Here is a 26,533-nt window from a genome sequence, read left to right as displayed (position 1 = left end):
GTTTGATGTCAGCCTTCACCTGTATGTCAAGCTTTCTTCATGGTTTTTTTTTCTTTTTTGCTTTTCAGAGATCTCTCTTTGCTTTTCAGAGATCTCTTAACTTTCTCAATTGTATTCTATCATATTTTGCATTTGTAACATATTACCACCATCCTCTTTTGTCCAGATATTGTATTTTCTTTTTATTATATTTTTTTTCTAATTAATTTGTGCTATGCTACCATACTCTCTTTTTATGACCTTGTAATTCCTTGATTCATGGTAGAGTCAGAGTGACTGGATGAACCAAGCATTTACTAGCCAGATGCCCTTCCTGACACCTAAGCAGAGTTCACAGCAGATATTCTTTCTTTGCACTTTAATAAACATCTGCCACCCAGGATTGAACTCTCAACCTTCTGAGTGGCAGGCAAGCATCTTCACCACTACGCTACCTCGCCATTCTTGTGCTATACTACCATGATATGAGCAATTCTGAAAACATATTAAGTATTTCCATTTTAATACTTAAAAGCTTAAAAGGAAGGAATCTTACATTTTATGTGGGGTTTTTTTCCTCATAATACAGTTTTTTTATTTATTTATCTGCTTTGAGACTGATGTGTCTTCCAAAGGGATAAAGACTCACTGATTACGTTTCTATCCCACATGCCAGGAGATACACTGACAACAATATTTTAATTTTGGCATTTTGGCTTTTTGTGTCTCACATCCCCCGTGGTGGTGTTGGTGGTGGTGGGGGGGGGAATGGATATCAGATGAAATATACTCCCTCCCCCAAGGTTAGTTGGTGGCAGGAGAGCTAAGAAGCCACTAGCAACTAGCAGGAGATGGGATCAAAGTATAAACATTCCTACAGATTCTGTGAGTAGAAGCTTTGAGTCTCAAGCCCTCCAACCTGCAGCATTGATCCAGTGGCCCTTGAGGCTGTACCTAGAAAAAAGGTCAGAATTACTTCCTTAAAATTAATGCAGTAAAAGAGGTAGGTATGTTTTGGTGCAAGGTTCTTCCAGGTGCTTATGGGAGGAGAAGCAGGATATTCTTCTTGCCTCTGTTCCCACAGCATATTAGATTGTGAAGTTCTTTAAGTGTGTGCTAGTTATAAGTATATTGAAAAAATTGCCTATTTGTAAGCCATGAAAAATATATACTTGTCCACCTATCTACCCTGCAAACATACAACTGGTTCAGGCTGAGACAAGGCAACAATTCCTTTAACAGTAAACCAAACTTGTTCTGTCCAAGATCACTTTATGACTTGCATAAATCACAGAATTCAGAACCTTCCTTCCTTCCTTCCTTCCTTCCTTCCTTCCTTCCTTCCTTCCTTCCTGACAGCTCTTTCAAAACAATGCCATTTTCCATTTTATAAATATACCACAAAGTTTCACCATTTGGGTTTCAGAAACCTGTGCAAAGAGAGCTGGAGGTTTAGCGAATAAGAGAGTCATGAAATATACATTGGAGAAAAGAAAGTTTCAAAGCAGCACAACATTTGTATGCCAAATCCCAAGCTGGACATTGTAAGTGCTTAAAACAGATACAAAATGATTCAGGCAGAGTGGAGGTACAATGAGAGGAAAAGAAACGCAACCACAAAGTTCTTTTTCCAGGTAGAGTTCAGGGACCTATAAATCAGGGGTAAAAATGCGCTTTAGGCTGAACCCTGGCAGCTTCGCTCCTCAAATTGGTGCCCCTTTCTACTCACATTGTTCCTTTTCTCTTCAAAGAGGAACAATGAAGAGTAAAGTGGGGAAGATGCTTTTAATGCTTCCATATTTCATGAAGAACTTTGTCCACGATGCTGGCCTTTGAGGTCCATATGGAGAAAAAGAAAGGCATGCTGTTTGTCTACTTAGAGAATCCAGGGGAAAAAATGTACTTCTGTGCATACCTCTGATTTGCTTCACCAGAAAAATAATTAACCTTTAAAATATTAAGAGCCAAGAACAAGAATTGTTGTCAGGTGATAGTCTGAAGCAATCTTGGGGGGAGGGGGGACTCAGCACATCGTTCAACTGAATCAATGATTGAATCTGTTGATGTCATGGGTGCTACCCATTCACAGCTATATAACTTGGGTAAAACAAAACTACTAACAAGGCAGCTGGGCTGGCACTTTCCTCCCTTAGTTGAAAAAATAGATAAAGTGTACATTGGGTGTAGGATCTTTGGTGGCCTGGTTGTTTTCTTGCAGATGTTTCATTACCCAACTAGGTAACCTCATCAGTGCTAGAAGGGAGTGGAGTTTGCCCTCTGTTTATATACAAGTGGCTTGTTCTGTTAAAAGTCGACGGGGTCATTTTCTATAGTGAATTTTGAAATGGATTGTAACAGCTGAGGCAGGATCACCATCGCTTTTGCTCCTAACCCTTTCCCCCACCTTTTAGGCAAGAAAGAAAAAAGGGGGGAGATCATTTGGTGAAGAAGCAGCATTTGGAAGATGTCTAGATCCCTAATATGCAGACAGACATAGCCACCTGCCATCAAAGTCCATGGCTTTCATTTCAAATTGCTTGAAACTTCCACCCACATTTCCCATTGTTGAAAACGCTGCCATGATTTTGCAGTTGAGGAGTAGGAGTTACCCTTACTCTGCCGCAGGCATTAACAGAACACAAAATTCTGTTCTCAGCTGATTCCTTTTGGTGAAATAAGAAAAGCTGTCCTGATTATTCTAGCAAGATTTCTGCTGTAAACTTGCCCCTAAACAGAATCCACTCTCCTGGGATTAATCTCTGTCTTCATTCTTCCATGTCACAGACGGTGAAAGTGAACCATGTTAAGATTCCGGTGGCCTTTTTGACAACATAAAATATTTTCAAGAAATAAAACAGGCAGCAAATGAATAACTTGGAGAGCAAGACCTGCCTTCCTAAACTTAGTCTGACTAAAAACCTGGGCTGCAAAGGCATTAATCTTATGCTTAATGCTTTTACAACAAACATTTGACAAGGAATTGAGTGACAATGACAAAGTTGCCCATCCTGGATGATGAGAACGAAGACTCTGGTTCCAATGAGAGGACAAGTGCTTTTTTTTTTTTTTAATCAAAGCTCAAAGGAAAAAAAATGTAACAGACAAAACTCTGCACAACAAGTGAAAGCAGACAAGATTAACAATAGATATGCAGTATTGGTTTTTTGATTGCCAGATCTGACCTTGGTAAGGTTGTTCATTCATCAGCTGAGCATCAGAAGAACTGGCTTAGCCAAGGAAAGAGTAAAATATCACAATTATTAAGAAATTCAGTATGATTATTAAAAAGAAAAAAAGTGCAAAAGTCAAAATTTTCTTTATAACGTATCCAAGTAGCAAAGAGAATTTTATGAAAACTTTCAAAAGATATAAATTTTCTATTTCCCTTACTCCTTCTCATGCACTTTTCCTTCCCAATTATAGATTCTGTCCAGAACACACATGCAGGCATATTTATTTGTTTGTTTGTTTGCTTGTTCATTCATTCATTCAATTTGTTTGCCACCCATCTCTCTGCAAGTCAACTCCATTACCCAGAGGTACTTTTGAAATTATTAGAATTGTATATTGTATATGGTTTGAAAGGATTTGTGCTAAACCAGACATGTCACATGTCATCACGCAATGTATCGGGACAGTTTTGCCATTGCCGGCAATGGGGTGGGCATGGCTTCCACATGACACATCTGGCCTGCGAGTCAGCAGTTTGACACTCCTGTGCTAAACTGACATTGAATTAGACTCTAGGTTAAAAAAAAAATTAGGTAAGTTTTATACTTGTACATTTGGAAGTAAGTCCCATTCCCATCCTTGACTTACAGCTGTAATTGAACCCAGAATGATGATTGTAAGTTATGATGGTTGTTAAGCAGGTCACCATGTGACCATGCCAAATTTTATTCGCTTTTTTACTGTGTTCATTAAGCAAATACATCTTTTGTAATGGGTGTTTTTTTGTCAGAATTCAGAAGCAAAGGCTGGTTAACAACAAAAACATTGTAAATCACAGCCATGTGACCACAGATGCTACAAATAGCTTTAAATGAAGGTCTACTTACAATCTGGGTTGTAAGTAGCCCTGGGGAGATCTATCGTAACTTTGAAAGGTCATTAAATGACCATTTGTAAGTCGAGGATTATCTGTACCTTGAATTACTGCCATGGCAGTCTCAATTATAGACACATTCATAGAGACATACATATATTTTCAGAAACAGATTAGCTCCTTGACACCAATAAATTGTACTAATGTAGCTTGTATCTTAGGGCATTGTAATTGTTATCCAAAAGCCCTTCTACTTCACAGATATGGGAGGAGGGGAATAATGACCTATTTTTGTTACAAGGACTAGATTTGTGGTTAGTGGCTGAATGATCAATCAATCAGAATAGATCTGGAAGGGACCATGGAGGTCTTCTAGTCCAATCCCTGCTCAAGCAAGAGACCCTATATCATTTCAGACAAGTGGCTGTCCAGTCTCTTCTTAAAAACCTCCAGTGATGAAGCAACGCACAACATCTGACAGCAAACTGTTCCACTGGTTAATTGTCCTCACTGTTTGGAAGTTTCTCCTTAATTCCAGGTTGCTTCTCTCCTTGATTAGTTTCCATTCATTGTTTCCCCAAATTGACATCATTGACAGCAGCCACAGAAAAGAAGAAGATGATATCCTGAAGAACGCGAGAATCATGGAAGGATCATTACATCCCAGGTATTTTTTCAAGGTAGCCATATCTCTTTAACTTCTTCCTCTTCATTATACACTCAGAATCACTGCCTTTATGTTGGGATATTGAATTTAGTAGCTGGAACAGTAAGGTGTACAATAGGTCAGAACCCACAGTTGTAAGTGGTTAGTTAGATAGAGAGTGCTGACTCGTGCATGATGCAATCTACACTGTGATTGGTTGCTGTAATTGTAAAATTGCCTTGTTTCTCTCTCTTCTACATATTCTGTATACCGCTTAGCTCAGTGGTGGCAAACCTATGGCATGGGTGCCAGAGGCGGCACTCAGAGCTCTCTCTGTGGGCACTCGTGTCGTCGCCCCAATCCTAGGCCTTCAGCTGAGTTTTATAAAACATTTTCGCTTTAGGCCTCTGCCGCCATGTGCAAAAAAAAAAAAAAAAGATTCAATCAGTCAATTTCAACTTCTTGCAAAGTTGATTGGAATTGATTGATTGAACCTTTTAGTTTCATCCAGTCTGCCATTACCACTGCAGCCATGCCCACCCAATGGGCCACACCCACCCAATGGGCCACACCCACCCAGCACTCAACGATGCATAAGTGAATTTTCGGTTGCAATTTGGGCACTCAGTCTCTAAAAGGTTTGCCATCACTCGCTTAGCTTGTCTCCTGATATTGCTGTGTTCCCTCCTATCTTGTGTTTTGTTTTGTTTTTGGATGATGACAAAGACTGTTGTAAGTTTGAATGCTAAATATATATATATGTGTGTATAAGAGACTAAGTTTGTGTTAGTGTATCTTATCCATACAACTGCTGCACAAGTCATTAATATTTTAAATATAGTCAGTAACTTTGTATCTGTAGAACATTATGTCTTTCACCATTTCACCATTTCCCAGGTAGGAAGACTGATACCCGCCCATAGAGGTTTCCTTCTTAAGTAAGGTGCTATCTAGCTACCCAATACTTTACTGGCCATTAACATTCATTATCTCTGCCCAGCCATTAAGTGATGCCATCTTCCTTGCCTCTTCCATCTTTGGTTTCTGGGCTGTATCTCATCTGTTCACCATTTCCACCTCTTCTTTCTCAGCCATTCAATGTCAAATAGATGGTCAGGCTCATGAATGAAAGTGTTGTAACCCCAGAGAGATGTCCATGCTATTTCTCGGATCAGATTGTCCGATTTGGCTTTGACAATGTAGGAGATTATGAACCATATACAGTATAATCTCATGGATACATTTAAGCCTTCAAACTGAGCAGCTTCTTTATTGAGAGCTCAAAATAAGGATTTCAGTTAAATAGATTTGACATTCTTAGTTATTCCAAATATTGTTGGAGCAGGGCAAAGTTAATGGGAAATATGATTAGAATTAGTAACAATGAAGGGCTGAATTCAATATCACACAAATGAAAATTCATTTAAATAATGGGACTTTTGACACTTCCCTTCCCTTGTAACATCCCAACACACAGAGACACACACATACAAGTACATTGATTGGGACAAGATGGCAGCCACAGAAGAAGCTTGTTTATATCATGGGAAAAGAAGTTGCTATTAAACTAAGTTATCTTAAACTAAGACAAAATGGTAGGAGAAGAGGGAAAGAGGGAAAGATAAGTCAGAAAAACAAAAAAGACTGAAGAAGAGAAAGGAGAACGATCTGTAGAGCAGAGCGGAGAATCAGCTGTGACGCGGAGAGGAAAGCCAACTGAGGGCAGTGCAATGACTGGCAGAGAGGAGAAACAGGAGAGCCGGTGAAATAGTGGAGAAGAGAAAAGAGCCAGCCAGGGAGAGAAGAGGAGAGCTTACTGTGAACCATCCAGGCAGCCCTGTTTGCTGAAGGAAACAGAACACCGGCATGACGGATCAGCAAAGGAGAGCCACGTGGCTGTGGAGCTGTTGGTGGGGGTGGGGGAATGCTGCAGCACAGTAGACCAGGGCCTACAGACAACAGTGGACCAAGTGCTAAGGATGAAGGTAGATCAGGACCTACAGATGACAGCAGACCAAGTGCCACAAATGATGGTAGAGCAGGGCCTACAGACGGCAGCACACCAGGTGCTACAGACAACGGTAAACCAGGGCCTACAGACAGCAGCACTCCAGGTGCTACAAACAATGGTAGACCAGGGCAGCAGTAGACCAAGTGTATACAAGGGAGGGTATGACATAGTTCGCATTACAGAAACCTGGTGGGACGAAACCCATGAATGGAATGGACTGATGGATAGATACAAATTGTTCAAAAGAAACAGGTCTACAAAAAGAGGAGGGGCAGTTGCACTATATGTAAGAGAACACTACATATCTACAGAAATGTCCATGATCCAAGATAAAATCTCTCCATAATTTATATGGGTCAATATAAAAGAGGAAAAAGTGTCATTACCATAGGTGTATATTACAGGCCACCCAACCAATCAGAAGAAATAGATGAACTCTTTGTCAACCAGTTAACAAACATATGTAGGAAACATACCACAATAGTAATGGGAGACTTCATCTATCCAGGTATCAACTGGGAGACAAACTCTGCAGCGAGCAGGAGATCAAACAAATTCCTAACCAGCCTACCCAACAACTTTGTCATCCCAAAGGTGGAGGAGGGAACTAGATGTAAAGCCATACTGGACTTAATTCTAACTAATAGAGAAGAAGTGATAGAGGGAGTTGAAGTTGCTTGAACCTTGGGTGAAAGTTACCACATCATATTGGAATTTAATATAATGCAAACACTAGCAACAGAAAACAATCTAACCAGTGTCTGGAACTTCAAAAGAGCTGACTTTAACAAACTCAGAGAGAACCTAGGAAAGATCCTATGGATGAAAATCCTAAAGGGGAAAACAACTCAAGAAGTGTGGGAAACTCTGAAAAATGTGATCATAAAAGCTCAGACCAGACCAATACCACTGAAAAAGAAAAACAAGAAATTTAAGAAGAAACCAGCATGGCTGCACAAAGATCTCTCTGACAAACTGAAAGACAAAAAGGATAAATACAAAAAAGAACACCTATTCGACCTTGACAAATATAAATAACCGGGGCCTGACAGATTACATCCCAGAGTTCTGAAGGAGCTGGCATATGTTATCTCAGAACCATTGCACCACATCTTTCAAAAATCCTGGAGCACCGGGGAAATACCTGAGGATTGGAAAAGGGCTGATGTGGTTCCCATCTTCAAAAAAGGGGGGGAAATGGACCTAGGAAACTACAGACCAATCAGTTTAACATCAATACCTGGGAAGATCCTGGAAAAGATAATCGAAAAACAGATCTGCAAACAACTAGAAGCAAAAAAAGTTATAACTAGTAGCCAGCACAGGTTTGTTAAAAACAGATCATACCAAACCCATCTCATCTCATTCTTCAATAAAGTGTCTAAGCTAGTAGACCAGTGAAACACAGTGGATGTAGCATACTTAGATTTCAGTAAGGCATTTGACAAGGTAGACCACAACCTACTCCTTGGTAAACTAAGAAAAGGTGGAATAGACAACATCACCACCAGATGGATCTGTAGCTGGCTAACAAACCATACTCAACGAGTAGTCCTCAATGGCACTACATCCAAATGGAGAGAAGTAAGCAGTGGGGTACCACAAGGTTCCGTTTTAGGCCCAGTACTCTTCAATATCTTTATCAATGACTTAGATGAGGGAATTGAAGGAACTCATCAAATTTGCAGATGAAACCAAACTGGCAGGAGTAGCCAATGCTCTAGAAGACAAAGTCAGGATCCAAAAAGATCTTGACAAACTTGAACAATGGGCCCTATCCAACAAAATGAGTTTCAGTGTGGAGAAATCAAAGTTTTACATTTAGGCAGGAAAAATCTAAGGTACAAGTACAGATTGGACAAGACCTGGCTTAAAAACAGTAACTGTGAGAGGGACTTTGGAATCCTAGTGGACGATCACTTAACCATGAAACAGCAATGTGCAGCAGCAGCCAAAAAAGCTAATATAATCCTGGGTTGCATAAACAGAGATATAGAATCAAAATCACACGAGGTATTAGTACCACTTTATAAAACCCTAGTAAGACCACACCTCGAATACTGCAGCCAATTTTGGTCATCATATCACAAAAAAAGATGTTGAGAGTTTGGAAAAAATTAAGAGAAGAGCAATTAAGATGATCAAAGGCCTGGAGACTAAAACATAAGAAAAACTTGGGTTTGGCTAGTCTAAAGAAAAGAAGAAATAGGGGAGACATGATAGCAGTATTCCAGTATTTGAAGGGCTACCACAAAGAAGAGGGGTCACTTTATTCACCAAAGCACCAGAGGGCAGGACAAGAAACAATGGTTGGAAACTGATCAAAGAGAGAAGCAATCTGGAATTAAGGAGAAACTTCCTGACAATGAGGACAATTAACCAGTGGAACAGCTTGCCCCCAGAAATCATAATAGAAAGCCAGTTTTGTGTAGAGGTTAAGGCACTGGGCTAGAAATCAGGACACCATGAGTTCGTATCCTGGCACAAATCTAGCTGGGTGACTAGGGCCAGTCACTCTTTCTCAACCCTTGGAAGGAGACAATGGCAAACTACTTTTGCAAACCTTACCTAGAAAACTGCAGGGACTTGTCCAAGAGCCAACAATGACAAAAAACAATAAACTTATTAATATATTAATAATATTAATATTGTCAAGCACCAGGATCAAAGCAATTTGGCAGTAGATAAGAGTCAAAGGAATTTAAGATGGGCTGACTTAGATCTCTTGTGGGCATGAAGGGACTCATGATTGATGATGCATTGACCCCTCCCTCGGGCTGAGCCTGATCATCTCCTACAATACTTGCAGAAGGGCAGAAATCAACACCATGCCCCTTACCTATATATGTATCTATGCATTCCAGAAATCATCATGGGGGTCCATAATAATTCACACTTTATTTTTTTCACCTAGACATGCAGATGTGCTAACGCTAGTCATATCTCCAAAATCTTTACAATTGCAACTTGATTTTCTTCTTTGACAGCCTCAAGCTGGGCACAGATTCTGACATAAGCACACCATATTAAAGAATTTCAAACAGCATCTTCTTGGTATCCCCAAGCTTTTCTTCTTTAGCAAGTGCTCAACTTACAATTAATTTAGTGATGGTCTGAAGTTCCAACAGGACTTTAAAAAGTGAGTTACAACCGGTCTTCGCACTTACAACCATTGCCGCATCCCCCATGGTCACACAATCAAAATTCAGGGATTTGGCAACCAGCATGTATTTACAATGGTTGCAGCATCCCAGGATCACGTGATTGCCATTTGTGACCTTCCTAACTGGCTTCCAACAAGCAAAGTCAAGGGGGGGAAACCAGATTCGCTTAACGACCATGGATTCACAACAACTGCAGTGATTTGCTTAGCATCTTCAGCAAAAAAGGAAGTAAAATCGGGCGTGACTCAACAACTGAGTTGCTTAGCACTGGAAAGTCTGGTCTCTATTGTGGTTGTACATTGGGGGCTGCCAGTGATCCAGAGCCAACATAATAGAAGCGGAACTAAATAAGACTGTTAGTATTCAAAGAAAGAAGCAGATGTTTCCATGACTTAGATGTCAATATGGATAGAGTGAAATCTCTGTGTCCCAAAGCAGGAAACACTTGGTCGTCTCCTTTTGTAATACAACTCTAGAGGTCAAAAAAACCAAAAGACTTTTAAGAAGGTACAGTAGGGAATATGCTTGGCATCGTATAGCAAAGGCAATTTGAATTGTTTTTGCAGAGCTATCAATTCAAAATAAGGCAAATAGCTTTGAGGAGGAGACAAATGCAATTTAAAGCAATGTAACAGAGGAACTTCTAAGCACACATCTAAAGAAAAGAAGCCAAAAACAAGATGATAGCATATCAAGAAACTGATAACAGTGTTCCAGATGATCCAGTCCAAACAAAATAACTGAACGCAATCTAGAATAAGCTGCTTCTAAACAAACAAATGAACAAATAAGACAAGCTCAACAATCCTGGAACAAAGAGCAAATCAACTGAATAATAAGCACAATGAACCAACTGTACTGACAGCTAAGCAAAACTCAGAACTGGTTCAAGAGAATGTTTGTTGTAAGTCGCTCTCCCCTTAGCAAAAGATTTCACACATTCAGTGCACTTGAGCCAGTACAGCAGTTGTTCATAGGGACAACTTTTGGTAAACAGATCACTTAGTGCAGACATGTCAAACTCGCAGCGTCACGTGACATCGTGCAACATATTGGGACGGTTTTGCCATTGCCAGCAATGGGGTGGGTGTGGCTTCCAGTTGACATGTGCGGCCCACAGGCTGGCAGTTTGATACCCCTGACTTAGTGGCTAGACACTAAGGGTGTTTAGAAGATCTTTATAGGTACTTATACAAGTAGGGTTTTCCTTCTTAGATCAGATAGGTTGGGTAAAATCTGTGCCTTATGGAGGAAGAGAATTCCAGAAAAATCTTGATCAATGAAGTTTTAATTCTACTTCCGGAGTGACATCCATAGCACACTCTTATAAGATAACTGAAGCTCTTGAGACATGATAGAATAAGAGGGTTGTTCTTTGACATAGGTTGGGCCTAAAATAGAAAAGGATTTGCAGGAAGTCCTCAACTTATGACCACAACTGAACCCAAAATTTCCAGTGCTAAGCAAGGCAGCTGTTAAGTGGGTTCTGCCCCATTTTGTGACATTTTTGCCACAGTTGTTGAGCAAATCACTGCAGCTATTAAGTGAATTGTGTGGATGTTAAGCAAATCTGACTTCCTCCACTGATTTTGTTTGTTGGAAGCCAGCTAGGAAGGTTACAAATGGGGATCATTTGACACCACCACCCTCCCCAGGGCACTGCAACCATCATAAATACATGCCAGTTGCACAAATGGGGATGCTGCAATGGTCATTAAGTATGAAAATTAATCATAAGCCACTTTTTTCAGTGCTGCTGTTGTAAGTTTGAATGGTCACTAAACAAAAGGTTGTAAGTTGAGGACTTCTTGTATAGACAACTTGAAGCAGACTCTCACAAGCAACAAGCAACAATAGGACAGTGATGCCAACATAGGGAACAGACCTTGTAACAAACCCAGAAGTTTATATGCCCACACATCCATACCAACAGCATCAACCCAGGCCCCACCAAGTACACCCAAAAGTTAGAGACACTTTATGGAGGCCTGGTTTTTCACCAAAGGAGCAATTTACAAGCATATTGATCTAGAGCCAGCATATGAATATGTAAGAAACCAGACCATTGGAAGTGCCAATCAACAAGAGAACCAATCAGCTGCTCAGAATTCAAAAATAGCTCCAAACAAACAACCAATCGCATGACCAACTGACCCCACTGCCACACAAGACATTTAAAGTTAAGGAGAATAGGACAAGAAAATCCTGCTGTTGATGGTACCTAGTTTGGTAATGAAACGTTCAGAAATTATATTGAAACAAGCTTGGAGAACAAACCACAGCCAAATTTAGAGACACCTTGCACAAGCTCTTCCTCCGGAGTCCGGAGGAGTATCTGCCAGTTATATCCCTCTAGACCAGGGTGTCAAACAGGCCAGGTGCGTCATGCAGAAATTGCGTCCACCCCAGCTCCTGCAATGGGGAAAAAGTCGCAACACATCATGTGACATTGCGAGTTTGACACCCCTGATCTAGATGTTACTCTATGTAGCTGTTGAAGTGAGGTATGGTTCATGAAAGCTTATGCCTTCTGACACTGCTCATCTCCAGGAGCTGCTTAAGGATGAACAGACTGTGATTACTGCACAGGTGGCCAGATTCTGCACAGCAGCGCTGGTGATTTGTCGGAAACATGGGATTAATCCATAGCTATTTTACACAACTAATGCAACAAACCCCTTTTGCATTACTATTTTTTTGCAAAAGTATTTAATGACCATGGGCCTCAGAGTTTAAGGACTGATCTTATTGTATAGCTAGGCCATGCTCTGTTTTGCTCATGTGTAACTGACAGACTGGATGCCAGACTGTGTTTTTAATATAGATTTTATCTGTTATTTATTATTTTATTTTAGATTTTTTTTTCAACCGGATATTCCTTGAGTGTTTTTAGCTTGTTCTGGTCTCTGGTCTTTGATTGTAATAAACTTACTTGAAAGTCGAAAGCTTATGCCTTTTAGTAAAATGTATTTAATCAGAAAAGATGCTGTCACAGACAGAACTCCTAGGTCCTCCTAAATACCCTTCATTTTGAAAATAATAAAACTGGTGCTATTAAATATTAGGCATTTTGTCAGGATGCTGGGAAATGCTTTTGGCCTGTGCCTTGGTCATCCCTACCCTGTATTCCTAATTTCTGCTCTAGTAGATAAGAAACTGTGAAAATGTTGCTTCGAGCCACATCCTTAAAGTTGCTATAGTGCCCTTAAAACACCACCAAACTTACAACAATAATTAGGAAAATTTGGTTGCCTGAACCTAGAGCAGGTATAACAATGGCAAATGTCTTTAAATCATACTTGGTTAGGCTGTCTTTCTATTTTAACTGAAACCTCTCTCTTAATATGACTGTGTCACTTAATCTTGTAGAGGTGGGTCAAATTTACTAATTTCTTTAATTTGCAACATTGGCTTTCTCCCCAAGCAAAAATATTGTTTATCCTTCTTTGCTTTCCAATTTGGGATTTTAAATAAATACCACAGCCTGCTACTGCTTCCTCCTCCTCCTCCTCCTCCTCCTTCAATCATTGAATTTAATTGGTATAAAAAACAAAAACAAAATACAGCTGAAATCCAATCAGCTCTTCCTCCTCCTCCTTCCAGTGCTAATAAAAGTTTGGAGGGGGAGGCAAACACATCACCATTTGCCATTTTGAAAAGATAATAATGTCAGGACCGTTGAAGATCCATTGTGTTCCAGACAAATTTTCTGGGGAAAGAAGGGAAAAAAAATTCTTTTCAACATCCTTTGGATTTGGTCTTTCAATTGAAATGCTGTCGTTTCAGTTAAACCTGGCAAGCTGGGAACAGAACTCTACAGCTTTCACTTTACTGGCAACTTAATTTGCAGCAATTAGTAACATGGGGCACCCTGCCACGCAGAGCTCTACCTGCTGATTCCAGCATGATCAGCTGAAGGGGTTTGAGCTATCCAGCTTTACTGGCCAGCTGGCACACCTATTTGTCTGAAGAAGGCAATGCTCTATGCCATGGTAACCAATCTACTATGACCAAAGTGTGAAATTATAGCATGCCTTCTCTCTTCTAAAACCTATGCTTGTAAACAATTGTTGTAGAAGAACAGATGTGACTCCGAAAAAGATCATGAAAATCAGTCAGAAGAATTGAAGGAACTTGGGAAGAAGCTGGAACTCCATTTATTTATTTATTTATTTATTTATTTATTTATTTATTTATTTATTTATTTATTTATTTATTTGACTTATATACCGCTTTAAGTGCAAGCACTCTCTAAACGGTGTACACCAGTAAGCAATGTATATATATATTTACATTGCCCCCAACAATCTGGGTCCTCATTTTACCTACCCCGGAAGGATGGAAGGCTGAGTCAACCTTGAGCAGGTGAGATTTGAACCACTGACCTGCTGAACAGTCAGCTAAAGTGGCCTGCAGTACTGCACTCTAACTGCTGCACCACCTCGGCTCTTATTTCCTTGCTGTTGTAGACAAAGATTGTCAGCATGACAGAAGTTAAGGAGACTGAGGGACTTCCACTATTAAGATCTTTGTCTTTTTCCTCCCAGTAAATACTATTATGTTATTATGTCAGCCACATGCTTCGGTTGTTTATTATTACTACATACACAACAAAGGGAAATCACAGCTGGCAGTTCCTTCGCTGGTGTTGGCCTCCATGTGCATCCTAGGATGTCATAATGTATCTGCGTAATATATATGTAGATTCAAGCAGTGTAGTCTTTTGTAATTGACAGGAGGAAATTTTGTCAATGTGTGGATTTTGTAAGTGCTGTCCAAGATTTTTTGGTATGGTACCCAGTGTTCTGCTAACCACTGGGATTCTCATGACTAGTTTAGGCCATAATCTTTCAGTTTGGATTTTAAGATCTTGATACTTAGTGCTCTTCTCCAATTCTTTGTCTTCTATTTTACTATCTCCTGCTATTGTCACATCAATTATCCGCACTTTCTTCTTTTCAATGACATCTGTTGTGTTATGAATTAAGACTTCTTCAGTTGGCATTCAGAAATCCCACAATATTTTAACCTGCTCATTTTCAACTACTTTGTCAACTATACTATATGTTGTCCCAAATGTGCTTTTTCAAGAGCCAAATGGACTTTGTTTTTCCTTGAAGCCCTTTTGTGTCTCATCCGACAAGCTTCTTCAGTTCAGAAATGAAGAAACTTCTTGGATGAGAAGTAAAATGTCTTCAAGGAAAAAGAAAGCAAGTCCAGTTTCCTCTTGAAAAAGCAGCGTTGGGACAACTATGTCCTGGATGACTGAGAATCTCCATAGACATTTATACTGTATGATCTCACCAATTTTTTTTATTACTGGCACATGATAATTTTACAGATGATCCTATGACTCGTTTTGGTCACTGTGTTATGTCATTGTTTATAGTTTGTTTGATCTTCTTGCACATGATGAGTATATGATCTACTGTTTCTTCTGCTTCTTTGCACAACCTATATTTTGAATCATTTGATGATCTGCAGCTCTGATCTTGATCGCAATACAGGTAGCCTTTGTTTAACGACCGGTCACTTAAAGACTGCACAAATAAATGACAGCTTCAGAAACGATGCTTTATGGCCTAGGATAAATGCAGAAAAAGAATAAGGCCAAATTTCCCCCCCCCTTAATTTGCTATTAAATGTTTACTTCTGTGAAGAGGAAAGCATTATGAAATTTGCTCAGGAGAGAGTTCATAAGTTCTTTAAAGTGCAATACTGAATTATTCATAAGATGAAAATAAACTATTTTGAGACTCTTGCTTCATAATGATTCAGAGTTGTTGAAAGTTGGGTGGCATAGCAGTTTAATGAATTATTTTTGATTGGTTAAAATATTTTCAGATGTGCAGTATCAAAGTATTACAGAAACAAGGGGAAATATTGAAAACCTGACTGAATTTGAACATCTTACAGTATGAAATTTGGAATATTTGCTGGCGTTACGTGTAATTTGTTGGCGAAGATTATCTAGATCCAAAAGTTGAATGCTGTAAATAGAGTTGCAACAATGAAAATTTCAACAGAAGAAAAAAATATAGCATTATTCTGAATATTATATTTGATATAAGAAAATTGGTTAAATTTTTTATTGTTGATATTTTACTCTAATTCTGATAACTAAAAAACAGAAATTATTTACTAAAAAATGCTGGAAATGTAAGGAACAGGAATGTAAGGCAGGAATAGCCAACACTCCAGAAGACAGGCTTAAGATACAGGAGGATCTGGACAGACTTGAACACTGGGCGCTATCTAACAAAATGAAATTAAATGGTGAAAAAAGCAAGGTTCTACATTTAGGCAAGAAAAACCAAATGTACAGGTATAGTATAGGGGGTACCTTGCTCAATAATAATAACTGTGAGAAGGACTTCAGAGTCCTAGTGGACAATCACTTAAATATGAGCCAGCAGTGTGCTGCAGCTGCCAAAAAGGCCATCACAGTGCTAGGCTGCATTAACAGAGGGATAAGATCAAGATTAATACCACTTTACAATGCCTTGGTAAGGCCACACTTGGAATACTGCATCCAGTTTTGATCATCACAATGTAAAAAAGATGTTGAGACTTTAGAAAGAGTACAGAGAAGAGCAACAAAGATGATTAAGGGACTGGAGGCTAAAGCATATAAGGAACGGCTGCTGGAATTGGGTATGTCTAGTTTAATGAAGAGAAGGACGAGGGGGGACATGATAGCTGTGTTCCAATATCTCAGGGGCTGCCACAAAGAAGAGGGAGTCAAGCTATTTTCCAAAGCACCTGAAGGCAGGACAAGAAGCAAGAAATGGAAACTAATCAAGGAGAAAAGCAACCTAGAACTAAGGAGAAACTTCCTGACAGTTAGAACAATTAACTAGTAGAACAACCTGCCTCCAGAAGCGGTGAATGCTCCAACACTGGAAGTTTTTAAGAAGAGACTGGACAGCCATTTGTCTGAAATGGTATAGGGTTTCCTCCCTGAGCAGGGAGTTTGACTAGAGGACCTCCAAGGTCCCTTCCAATTTGTTTATTATTATTATTATTATTATTATTATTATTATTATTATTATTGATCATCCCACAGTCAGCCAGATGTTCAGACTGGATTTGGCATTTTGTCTACCTATCGAGTCCTTACCCAGGACCTGGGATAGGCAGATGTGGATGTTTGATGGTATTACAGATATCGTCGCAGGATGGAAGCAGTTCCTAGTAAGGCCGCCTTTTGCAATTGACTGATAGCGAATTTGTCAATGCCAGTGGTATTCAAGTGGTGCTCCAGTTGTTTTGGGATTGCACCCAAGGAGCCTATTATTATTGGTACTACCCTTGCTTGCTTTTGCCACAGTCTTTCTATTTCTATTATTCTATTATTTCTATTATTATTATTGATCATCGCACAGTCAGCCAGATGTTCAGACTGGATTTGGCATTTTGTCTACCTATCAAGTCCTTACCCAGGACCTGGGATAGGCAGATGTGGATGTTTGATGGCATTACAGATATCGTCGCAGGATGGAAGCAGTTCCTAATAAGGCCGCCTTTTTCAATTGACTAATAGCGAATTTGTCAATGCCAATTGTGTTCAAGTGGTGCTCCAGTTGTTTTGGGATTGCACCCAAGGAGCCTATGACTATTGGTACTACCCTTGCTTGCTTTTGCCACAGTCTTTCTATTTCTATTTGTAGGTCTTTGTATTTTGTTATCTTCTCCAGTTCTTTCTCTTCTATTCTGCTATTATATTATTATTATTATTATTATCGATCATCGCACAGTCAGCCAGATGTTCAGACTGGATTTGGCATTTTGTCTACCTATCGAGTCCTTACCCAGGACCTGGGATAGGCAGATGTGGATGTTTGATGGTATTACAGATATCGTCGCAGGATGGAAGCAGTTCCTAGTAAGGCCGCCTTTTGCAATTGACTAATAGCGAATTTGTCAATGCCAATGGTGTTCAAGTGGTGCTCCAGTTGTTTTGGGATTGCATCCAAGGAGCCTATGACTATTGGTACTACCCTTGCTTGCTTTTGCCACAGTCTTTCTATTTCTATTTGTAGGTCTTTGTATTTTGTTATCTTCTCCAGTTCTTTCTCGTCTATTCTGCTGTCTCCAGGCACTGCCACGTCCACTATCCAGACTTTTTTGTCTTTCTTATCGACAATTGTTAAGTCTGGGGTGTTATGTTGCAGGTGCTTGTCTGTTTGAATTCTGAAGTCCCAGAGCAGTTTAATTTTATCATTTTCTATGACTTTCTCTATTTTATGATCCCACCAGTTTTTGCTTACAGGCAAATGATATTTTTTGCAGATCTTCCAATGCACCATTGTTGCTACTTTGTCATGCCGCTGCTTGTAATCAGTCTGTGCAATCTTCTTGCAACAGCTTACCAGTGGTCCACTGTTTCTTCAGCTTCTTTGCATAGGCGGCACTTACTGTCTGTTGCTGTCTTCTCAATTTTGACTTTGTATGCATTTGTCCTTAAGGCTTGGTCTTGTGCAGCCAGAATTAGTCCCTCGGTCTCTTTCTTCAATTTTCCTGCTCTTAGCCATTGCCAGGTTTTATTATTATCTGCTTTCCCAGCTATTTTTTTCATGTATTGGCCATGTAGTGCTTTGTCTTCCCATGCCTCTATTCTGTTCTTCATTTGGTCTTTCTTGTAGGCCAGTTTGGTCTCTCCAGTAGTTAGTAAGCCTTCCTGATATACTAATTTCAGTGCATCTTCATCATTGTTCTTCAGATATTCTTCCAAAGCCATTTTTTCTTCTTCAACCATCTGATGTACTTGTAGCATTCCACGCCCACCTATTTGCCTTGGTAGATAAAGTCTATCAATGTCACTGCGTGGATGAAGGGCATGATTCATTGTCATTATTTTTCTGGTCTGCCTATCCATTGCTTTTAGTTCTGCTTGAGTCCAGTCCACTATTCCAGCTGTGTACCTAATGACTGGGATTGCCCAGGTGTTGATTGCCTTTATGGTATTTCCTCCATTGAGTTTGGATTTTAAGATCTTCTTCACTCTCTTGATGTATTCACCTCTAATCTTTTTCTTGACTTCAGTGTGCTTGATGTTGTCAGCTTGAAGGATACCCAAGTATTTGTAGTACTCTTCCTCATCCAGACTCTTAATGTTATTTTCGTGGGGCATCTTGATTCCTTCAGTTTTCACTATTTTTCCTTGTTTGATAGTAAGTGTGGCACATTTGTCCAAGCCAAACTCCATTACAATATCTTGGCTATATATACGGACAGTGTTGAGCAGCGATTCTATTTCAGATGATGTTTTTCCATACAGCTTCAGATCATCCATGTAAAGGAGGTGGGATAGTCTGGCAGATGTTTTTGATGTTTGATAGCCATGTCCTGAGTTATTCAGTATTGTTGACAGAGGAAACAGTGCAATAACAAATAGTAATGGTGATAATGAATCTCCTTGAAATATTCCTCTCTTGATATTAACCTCTCCCAGCCTCTCACCATTGATCTGCAACTGTGTCTTCCATTGTGCCATCGATCTTTGCACAAATTTTCTGATGTTTCTACTGACTCCTGTTATTTCTAGGCACTTTATTATCCAATCATGTGGCAGAGAGTCAAATGCCTTTTTGTAGTCAATCCATGCCACATTCAGGTTGGTCTTCCTTCTCTTGCAGTTTTCCAAGATCATTTTGTCTATTAGGAGTTGATCTTTTGTTCCTCTGCTATTGGGGCGGTTTCCTTTCTGCTCAGGTGGAAAGAGATTGTTTTCAACTAGATGCTGTTGTACTGCATCAGCTACCACACCAGTTAGTAATTTGAAAGTTGTTGGTAAGCAGGTAATTGGCCTGTAGTTACCTGGTGTTGCCCCTTTTGCTGGATTTTTCATTATTAGGTAGGTTTTCCCAGTTGTTAGCCACTTTTCAATTTCTCCTCCTTGTAGTATATTGTTGAACTGCTTGGCAATGAGTGGGTGTATAACAGTTAGATGTTTCAACCAAAACCCATGCAGTTCATCTTCACCTGGTGCTGACCAATTTTTGATTTTCTTTGCTCTTTTTTCTACCATTTTTGTTGTTATTGCTAGTTCTTTCATTTCAACTTCTGTTTTATTTGCATCCACCTCTTTTAACCAAGCCGCATCCTTATTGTATTTCTTTGGGTTATCCCATATCTGCTTCCAGAACTGTACTGTTTCTTCCTTGTCAGGTACTGACTGATTCCTTGCAGTTTCTCCATTGATGGATTGGTAGAAACGTTTCTGATTGGATTGAAATTGGAGGTTCTGCCTATAGTTTGCAATTCGAGCTTCATATCTACTGATTTTCCTGGCTATAGCTGTTATTTGTTGCTTTATTATTTCCAGTGCTTCCTTGATCTTCCTTGTTTCTAAGTGGTATTTCTTGATTAGGTATTCTTTGGTCTTCTTGTTCTTCAGCTTCTTTTCTTTCATCTGTTCTAGCTTGCTTGCATGTGATCTTAACTTGCTGATCTTATTTTCTAGTCTAACCTTCCATTTTTCTGGTGCACTGTTTGTTTGTTTTTCTTCTTTGTTGATTTTGCATCCCAGGTATTCTGTTATAACTGCAGCTGTGCTGTACATTAGTTGGTTTGTTTCTTGCAGTGAATTGGTGCTTATACTTGATATTGCAATATTTGCATCTTTTAATGCTTGTGCTAGCTGTTTCTTTGGAACAAGCTTCAATGCAGGTAGCTTTATTCTGTTGTTTTTGTGCTGTTCTAGATGCTCAGTTATTCTTTGTTTCAATTCTTTTATTTCTTTAGTTAGAGGGTTTTGTTCTTCCTGAGGTAGAGGTGCCTGATTTCCAAATGAGAACAGTTGTATATCTCTGCTAGATTCCTTCACTGCCAACTCCCCCTGGTTTGCCTCTACATTCTGAATTACTTCTGGTAAGGCTTTGATTTCTTTGCCCTGGGTAAACCTTTGCAGTTCGTCCAATTCTGTTTCTGTGAATATTTTATTTCGTGTTATAAATCGGCGTTGATCTGCTAGTCTCTGTTCTGTTATTTCTGATTCTGGATGTTGTTCTTTCCAGAACTGGTGCATTCGTTTTAGATATCCTCTTCTTGTTGGACTTGATCTGTAGTAACAGATCATTATTTCTTTGTTTTCCATCACTGTGTATCTGCGACGGGTAAACACCTTTTCTTCCAGTAGTTCTGCAGCTGCTGGCCCTGGTTGCTCAGCCAACAGTCCTGAGTCCTGTAACCCATTTTTCACCAGATATCCAGGAACTCCAATATCTAGTGCGGACCTTGTTAACCCGGGCGACGTCCGAGCCGGTATGGCATTCTGCAATTTACGTCTCCCAATTATTATTATTATTATTATTATTATTATTATTATTATTATTATTATTATTATTATTATTATTATATGACAATGCTGTAAAGCTCAACAATTCTGGAAAATGATCTACACTAGAATGAAACAAAGCTGATTCCATTTCAATGTATAATATTCTTAGTAAACTTTATAAAACCACATAACCCTTCAAAGTATACTGAATTAGCTGCGCATATGCTAACTGCTGTAATAATAGTATATGCTTTTTACTTATAAGCATCTTATACATGAATTGTTTCAATTTGAACATCTTCCACTTCCTTGATGTGTTTTCCTCCATATACTGTCTAGTTGATTAATTCTTTGTTGTGTGAGATTCAGTATGTCTTTTTGAACTCCTCCGTACTCTTACATAAATATTCTAGCTTCTGCTTAATTGTCTCAGTCGAACTCCATAGTTTTGCATATCCCGAGACAGAGATATTAAAGGCACCAACAATTCCAAACTAGAAACCTTCTTTGGTAAGGAAGTCAGGAGTTAAAAATGGCTCTATGTAATTCATCAAAGGCAATACTGTCTTACTTTAAGTATTCTTCATGAGCTTTTTGTTGTTGTTGTTATTGAAGGCATTTCTCTGTTGCTAATGAACAAGGCAGAATGTAGCATAAGAGTGGGAGTAGGAAATTTGCCATCTAGGCTTTGGAGCCTTTATTCATCTGAAGAATGGCATTGTTTAAACCAGAACAAAGCAAGTAACATTTTTGTTTATCTGTTTAAAAGTTAAATTGTCAAAAACAAAGAGATGATCTCTGAAGCCAAGTAGACTGTGAAGCTGAAATTTAGCAAGCTACCATTACAAATGAAAGTCTAGAAGTAACTCCCATTAAATGGAGCTGACTAGGCATGAAATGGTTTGTGCTGCCAGAGTGACTTTGGGCAAAGAATTAAGTTCAGATTACAATTTAATCTCTCCCCCACACACACACACTCCAAAATAAAATAAGGTTCAGTTTGCTTTGGATGGATTCAGAGACCAAGTTCAGATCTTAGCTCAATAAAATAAAATAATAAAATAAAATAATAAAATAAATTAAAATAAAAAATAATAAAATAAAATAAAATAATAAAATAAATTAAAATAATAAAATAAAATAATAAAATAAAAAATAATAAAATAAAATAAAATAATAAAATAAAATAATAAAATAAAATAATAAAATAATTAATAAAATAAAAAATATAATAAAATAATAAAATAAAATAAAATAATGTGAAGCAGGTCACATATTGGTTTTCTGCCCTTAGGCTGGTGATCCACAGATAGAAAAGTCAAATTTGATTCTTTTGTTGTGGTTCATGGCATAGGATGCATCTGATGGTTCCAGCTCTACCTTAGTGGGTTTTTTGCATCCACTAAAACTGTTCAGTTTCTAAGTTGCTATTTTGACCAAAGTGGTTGAACAGATAAAGGCAAAAGAACTTCAAGAACTTCTGAATTATATCTAGATGTATTTCAGGCTGGACAGTGTACAGAGATTAAATTGGTTGGCCTGCTGAATGACCTAATGAGGAGCGCGATTGAGGAGTGGTGTCTCCCTGATAATGCTTGTGGATCTTCCAGCAGCTTTCAAGTATGGGATTCTCCAGGACTGCATGCGAAATTTGGGATTTGGAGGTGTAACTTTGCCACCCTCAAGGGGAGGCCTCAGATAGTTCTACTAGACTTGACAGATGACTGATTGAGCTTTTAGCAAGAGCACTTAGATTTATATACCGCTTCACAGTGCTTTACAGCCCTCTCTAAGCAGTTTACAGAGTCAGCCTATTGCCCCCAACAATCTGGGTCCTCATTTTACTGACCTCAGAAGAATGGAAGTGTTAGAAGTAAGTCTTTATCCTGGTTCATCCAAGCCGGAAATAAATAAGCAACATGGCGACTGCTTTGGGAAGATGGTTACAGTTTATTGAAGAAGCAGAAAGATGGTTCTTCAGGAAAGAGCAGAGGAGAGAAGAAGGGCTGAGCACATGGGCACTACCTTTTTATATCCTATATAGCTTTTTGTTTGGAATAGTTTCCTCTTCCTGTGGCATGAACTTTGAACTGAGTCTGAGTGCTTTTCTAGGCCTTAGTATCTGTGGTTTAGTCTTATTATGTCCCAAAAGTCATCTCCTGCTTCCCTGGGGCTGGGCTAATGACTTTTAAGAGTTCTTTGTCTTCTTGAGTTCCCTGGCTCCAACCTTCCTGATGGTTTTACATCTGCATTTGTATAGGGCTGGCTCTTGCTTGGGGCAGAGAGATAGATTTGGGGCCAGGTTTGGTTTTCAAAAAAATGGTTTTAAAAATTCTTTTGGTGAAAAATATATTTTCCTTCTCTTTTAATATTTCCTTCTCTGGGGCTCTGACTTCCCTCAGAAGGCTGAGCTGATCTTGAGCCGCTCAGGATAGAAGGAATCAAACTCCTGGCAATGAAGCAGAGTTAGCCTGCAACACTGCCTTCTAATCACTGAGCCACCATGGCTCTTCCAATGTCTTTGCTGCAGTATTTCTCTTCATATCCTCATCCTCTTTCATATTTATTTAAGCTTCTGAGGTAAACAGCAGAGAGTGTGGAGCTGGTTGTCATCTTTATGTGGATAACACCTGATTCTGCTTCTGCTTCAAGTGTGTCACCTCCCATGATAGGTCACTGCTTTGAGTGGATTGCAGAGTATAATTGTCAGCTTTCTCCAATGGCTCTCAGGCCTGGAAGTGTTCAATCGAATAAACAAATCTCTTTGAGCTCAGAAAAGCAAGGTTTGTTAGAAAAAAACAAAGTTTAGAGTGACAACATAAGAATTCCATGAATAGTTTTACTTTCAAATGAAAAATCCATACATAAGTAATTCAAAGCTGCTCGACACTCATTTTCTTTCTCTCCTTCAATGTGAAGATGAGGTTGCTCGTCACACATTTGAGAAGGAAGGACAGCCTTCTTCTGCATATTATTTGGGAACAACAGCTCCTTATCACACTGTAATGTATTGGCCACAACTGTTTTAAATCACTTGCTTAAGGTCTGACCTACATTGCTGTATTGTTTAACAGTTGCTGTTACTGAAAGCCAGACTGGCTGTCTCCAAGCTGATAATGAGGTTTGGGGCGGGAAACTGTTACTTTAAACTTATTGGTTGCCACCTAGAGGCTAACTGTATAAATAGGGCTTTAGGGCTGCTTCTGTTCTGAGTTAATAAACTTGTTGCTATTTCAACACTCTGCCTCAATCAATACCTAAGGAACCGAAGATATAACACACACTATCTGGCAATACCTCAGGAGGAAGCCCAGAAGCTTAAGCAGTTCCAGAAAGCAACAGTTAAGCTTTTGTCAGATGTTTTCATCAGATGTCCTGGGGTCATGTGATCAGCATTTGAAACCACAACTGCCTTGCTTAGCATTTGGCAGTAATTTTGGGCTCAGTTCTGGTTGTACGTTGAGGACTATCTATGCAGGCAAGGGCCTGTCATCCATTTTAATTCACTCAAATTAAGGGTCCACTCTGAGGAACCAGAGATCATTCTTAAATCCTTCTCCTATGCCTCTCATAGCCTCTTTTTTTCCCCAGAACAATTTCATCTGATGAGAGTTGGACACCCCCTCCCCAGCCCAACTAAGAAATAACCTAGGAACACCCCAACTAAACTGGGTCAACAGCAGCCTGAGGCTAAATGGCAAACACTTGACACACACAATGAGGAACCAGTTAGCAACAATCAGGACACAACAATAAAGTAATTAACACCTTTCAGGCAGGATTAGCAAGGAAATTTAACCAACAATAGTCACTGACCAACAAATCAGAAAAGGCAGATTCAAACTCACCAATCAAAATTGACAAAATTGGAAACCACAAAAAGGTATAAAACCTCTGTTTAAAAGATCATTCTGTCTAGCTAGCCGGGGACTCGAGCTGAATTGTCACTCAACGCTGATCCTCGAAATTAAACCTCTTTCTGGTAGCTGGCTTCACGATCTATTTTTTCTGTGCCGCACCGTCAAGGGGAATCCCGGCTGGAAGGACCGAACGGGGGAGTTCCTCCCAACACATCTTATTTTTGGGGTGGGGTTTTAAAGGGAGAATGGAATAGTCTCTTATGTGTGGATTTTACAACCTATTTAAGTGATATCCATAATTCTTAAGTGGAAAAACTGTGGGGGGGATCTAAACTGATCAAATCTTATGATCCTGGAGTGTTTTTGCAAGAGAATTCATGACATCTTTGCATGCAAAATCTTCATCAGATTTCCACCATGTTTATGCAAAATCAGTGAGGCTCTTGAGTAAGATAGCCAAATTACACAGGATTTGAAGCAGTTCAAAAGATCAGGTGGGAGAAGACCACCCAACCACTTCCTAAGATTTCATGAGGGCTGTCAGGACATGGGAAAGTTCCTGATCTTTGACTAAGGTTTAGAAAAAGTCGGATATTTTTCTCTCCGCAGCCTCTCAGGAGGTGTTGAAGACCTGAAGTTGAGCAGCCTTGCCTGTAGATCACTGAAACTGGCACCACTGCCTGGTGTGCTGTTTAAGTAATTCTCATTTCTGAGAATTACTGAATTATTTTTACCCACTGCAACCGCAGTCCCCAAGTACTATGGCGAAAGATCACTCTCGCTCTTCTGATATCTCAAGAGACACAACACAGAAACTGTTTAGAAACCGCTTCTATCTAGTAATCATCCAGAGTTTTGCAGCTTGTATCTGTAGCCCTTGTAAAAAAAAGCCAAAACTCCTGTTTGTGTTTGTGTGTATGTTGTGTGTGCGTGTGTGTGCGTGTGTGTGTGTTTCTGCGTGAGTGAGTGAGTGAGTGAAGAGAAAAAACAGAAGTGTATTAGAGAAGGGGCCAGGGACAGAGAGAACAAAGCAAAATATGTGTCCAGGGAAAAATGTTTGGCTTACTGAGACTGAATATAAAAGAGAAGATGACTAGGTGGAAGTTAGATCAAAAGGTTGGTATTACTTCAATGGATGAGAATTTGGTAAAACAAATTAAAGATCAAAACTGAGCGCATATAAAGAGAATTTATAATGCTTTAATAGAATTGGATTCAGAAATGGATTTAGTTAAAGATTGTATGGTAAAATGGGCCCAAAATATTCAAGAACCGATTCCACTGGATATATGGGAGGTAATTTGGGTTAGAAATGTAAAATTTACCCAGGCCCAAAATTTAAGAGAAAATTTGTATAAAATGTTTTAGAGATGGCATCTGGATCCTAAAAAGTTGTCTTGTATGTATCCTAATTTACAGCCCAAATGTTGGAGATGTGGTAGTTTGGATGCTACTTATTTTCATATCTGGTGGACTTGCAGAAATGTAAAAGCTTTTTGGATTAAGATTTGGTGGAACATTCAAAAGATTTTTAGGAGAAAGATAAA

This window comes from Crotalus tigris, unplaced genomic scaffold (genome assembly GCF_016545835.1).
Source record: "Crotalus tigris isolate CLP2741 ecotype Arizona unplaced genomic scaffold, ASM1654583v1 scf7180000024117.2648584, whole genome shotgun sequence".
Classification (NCBI taxonomy): Eukaryota; Metazoa; Chordata; class Lepidosauria; order Squamata; family Viperidae; genus Crotalus; species Crotalus tigris.
Note: the sequence above shows the minus strand (reverse complement) of the source record.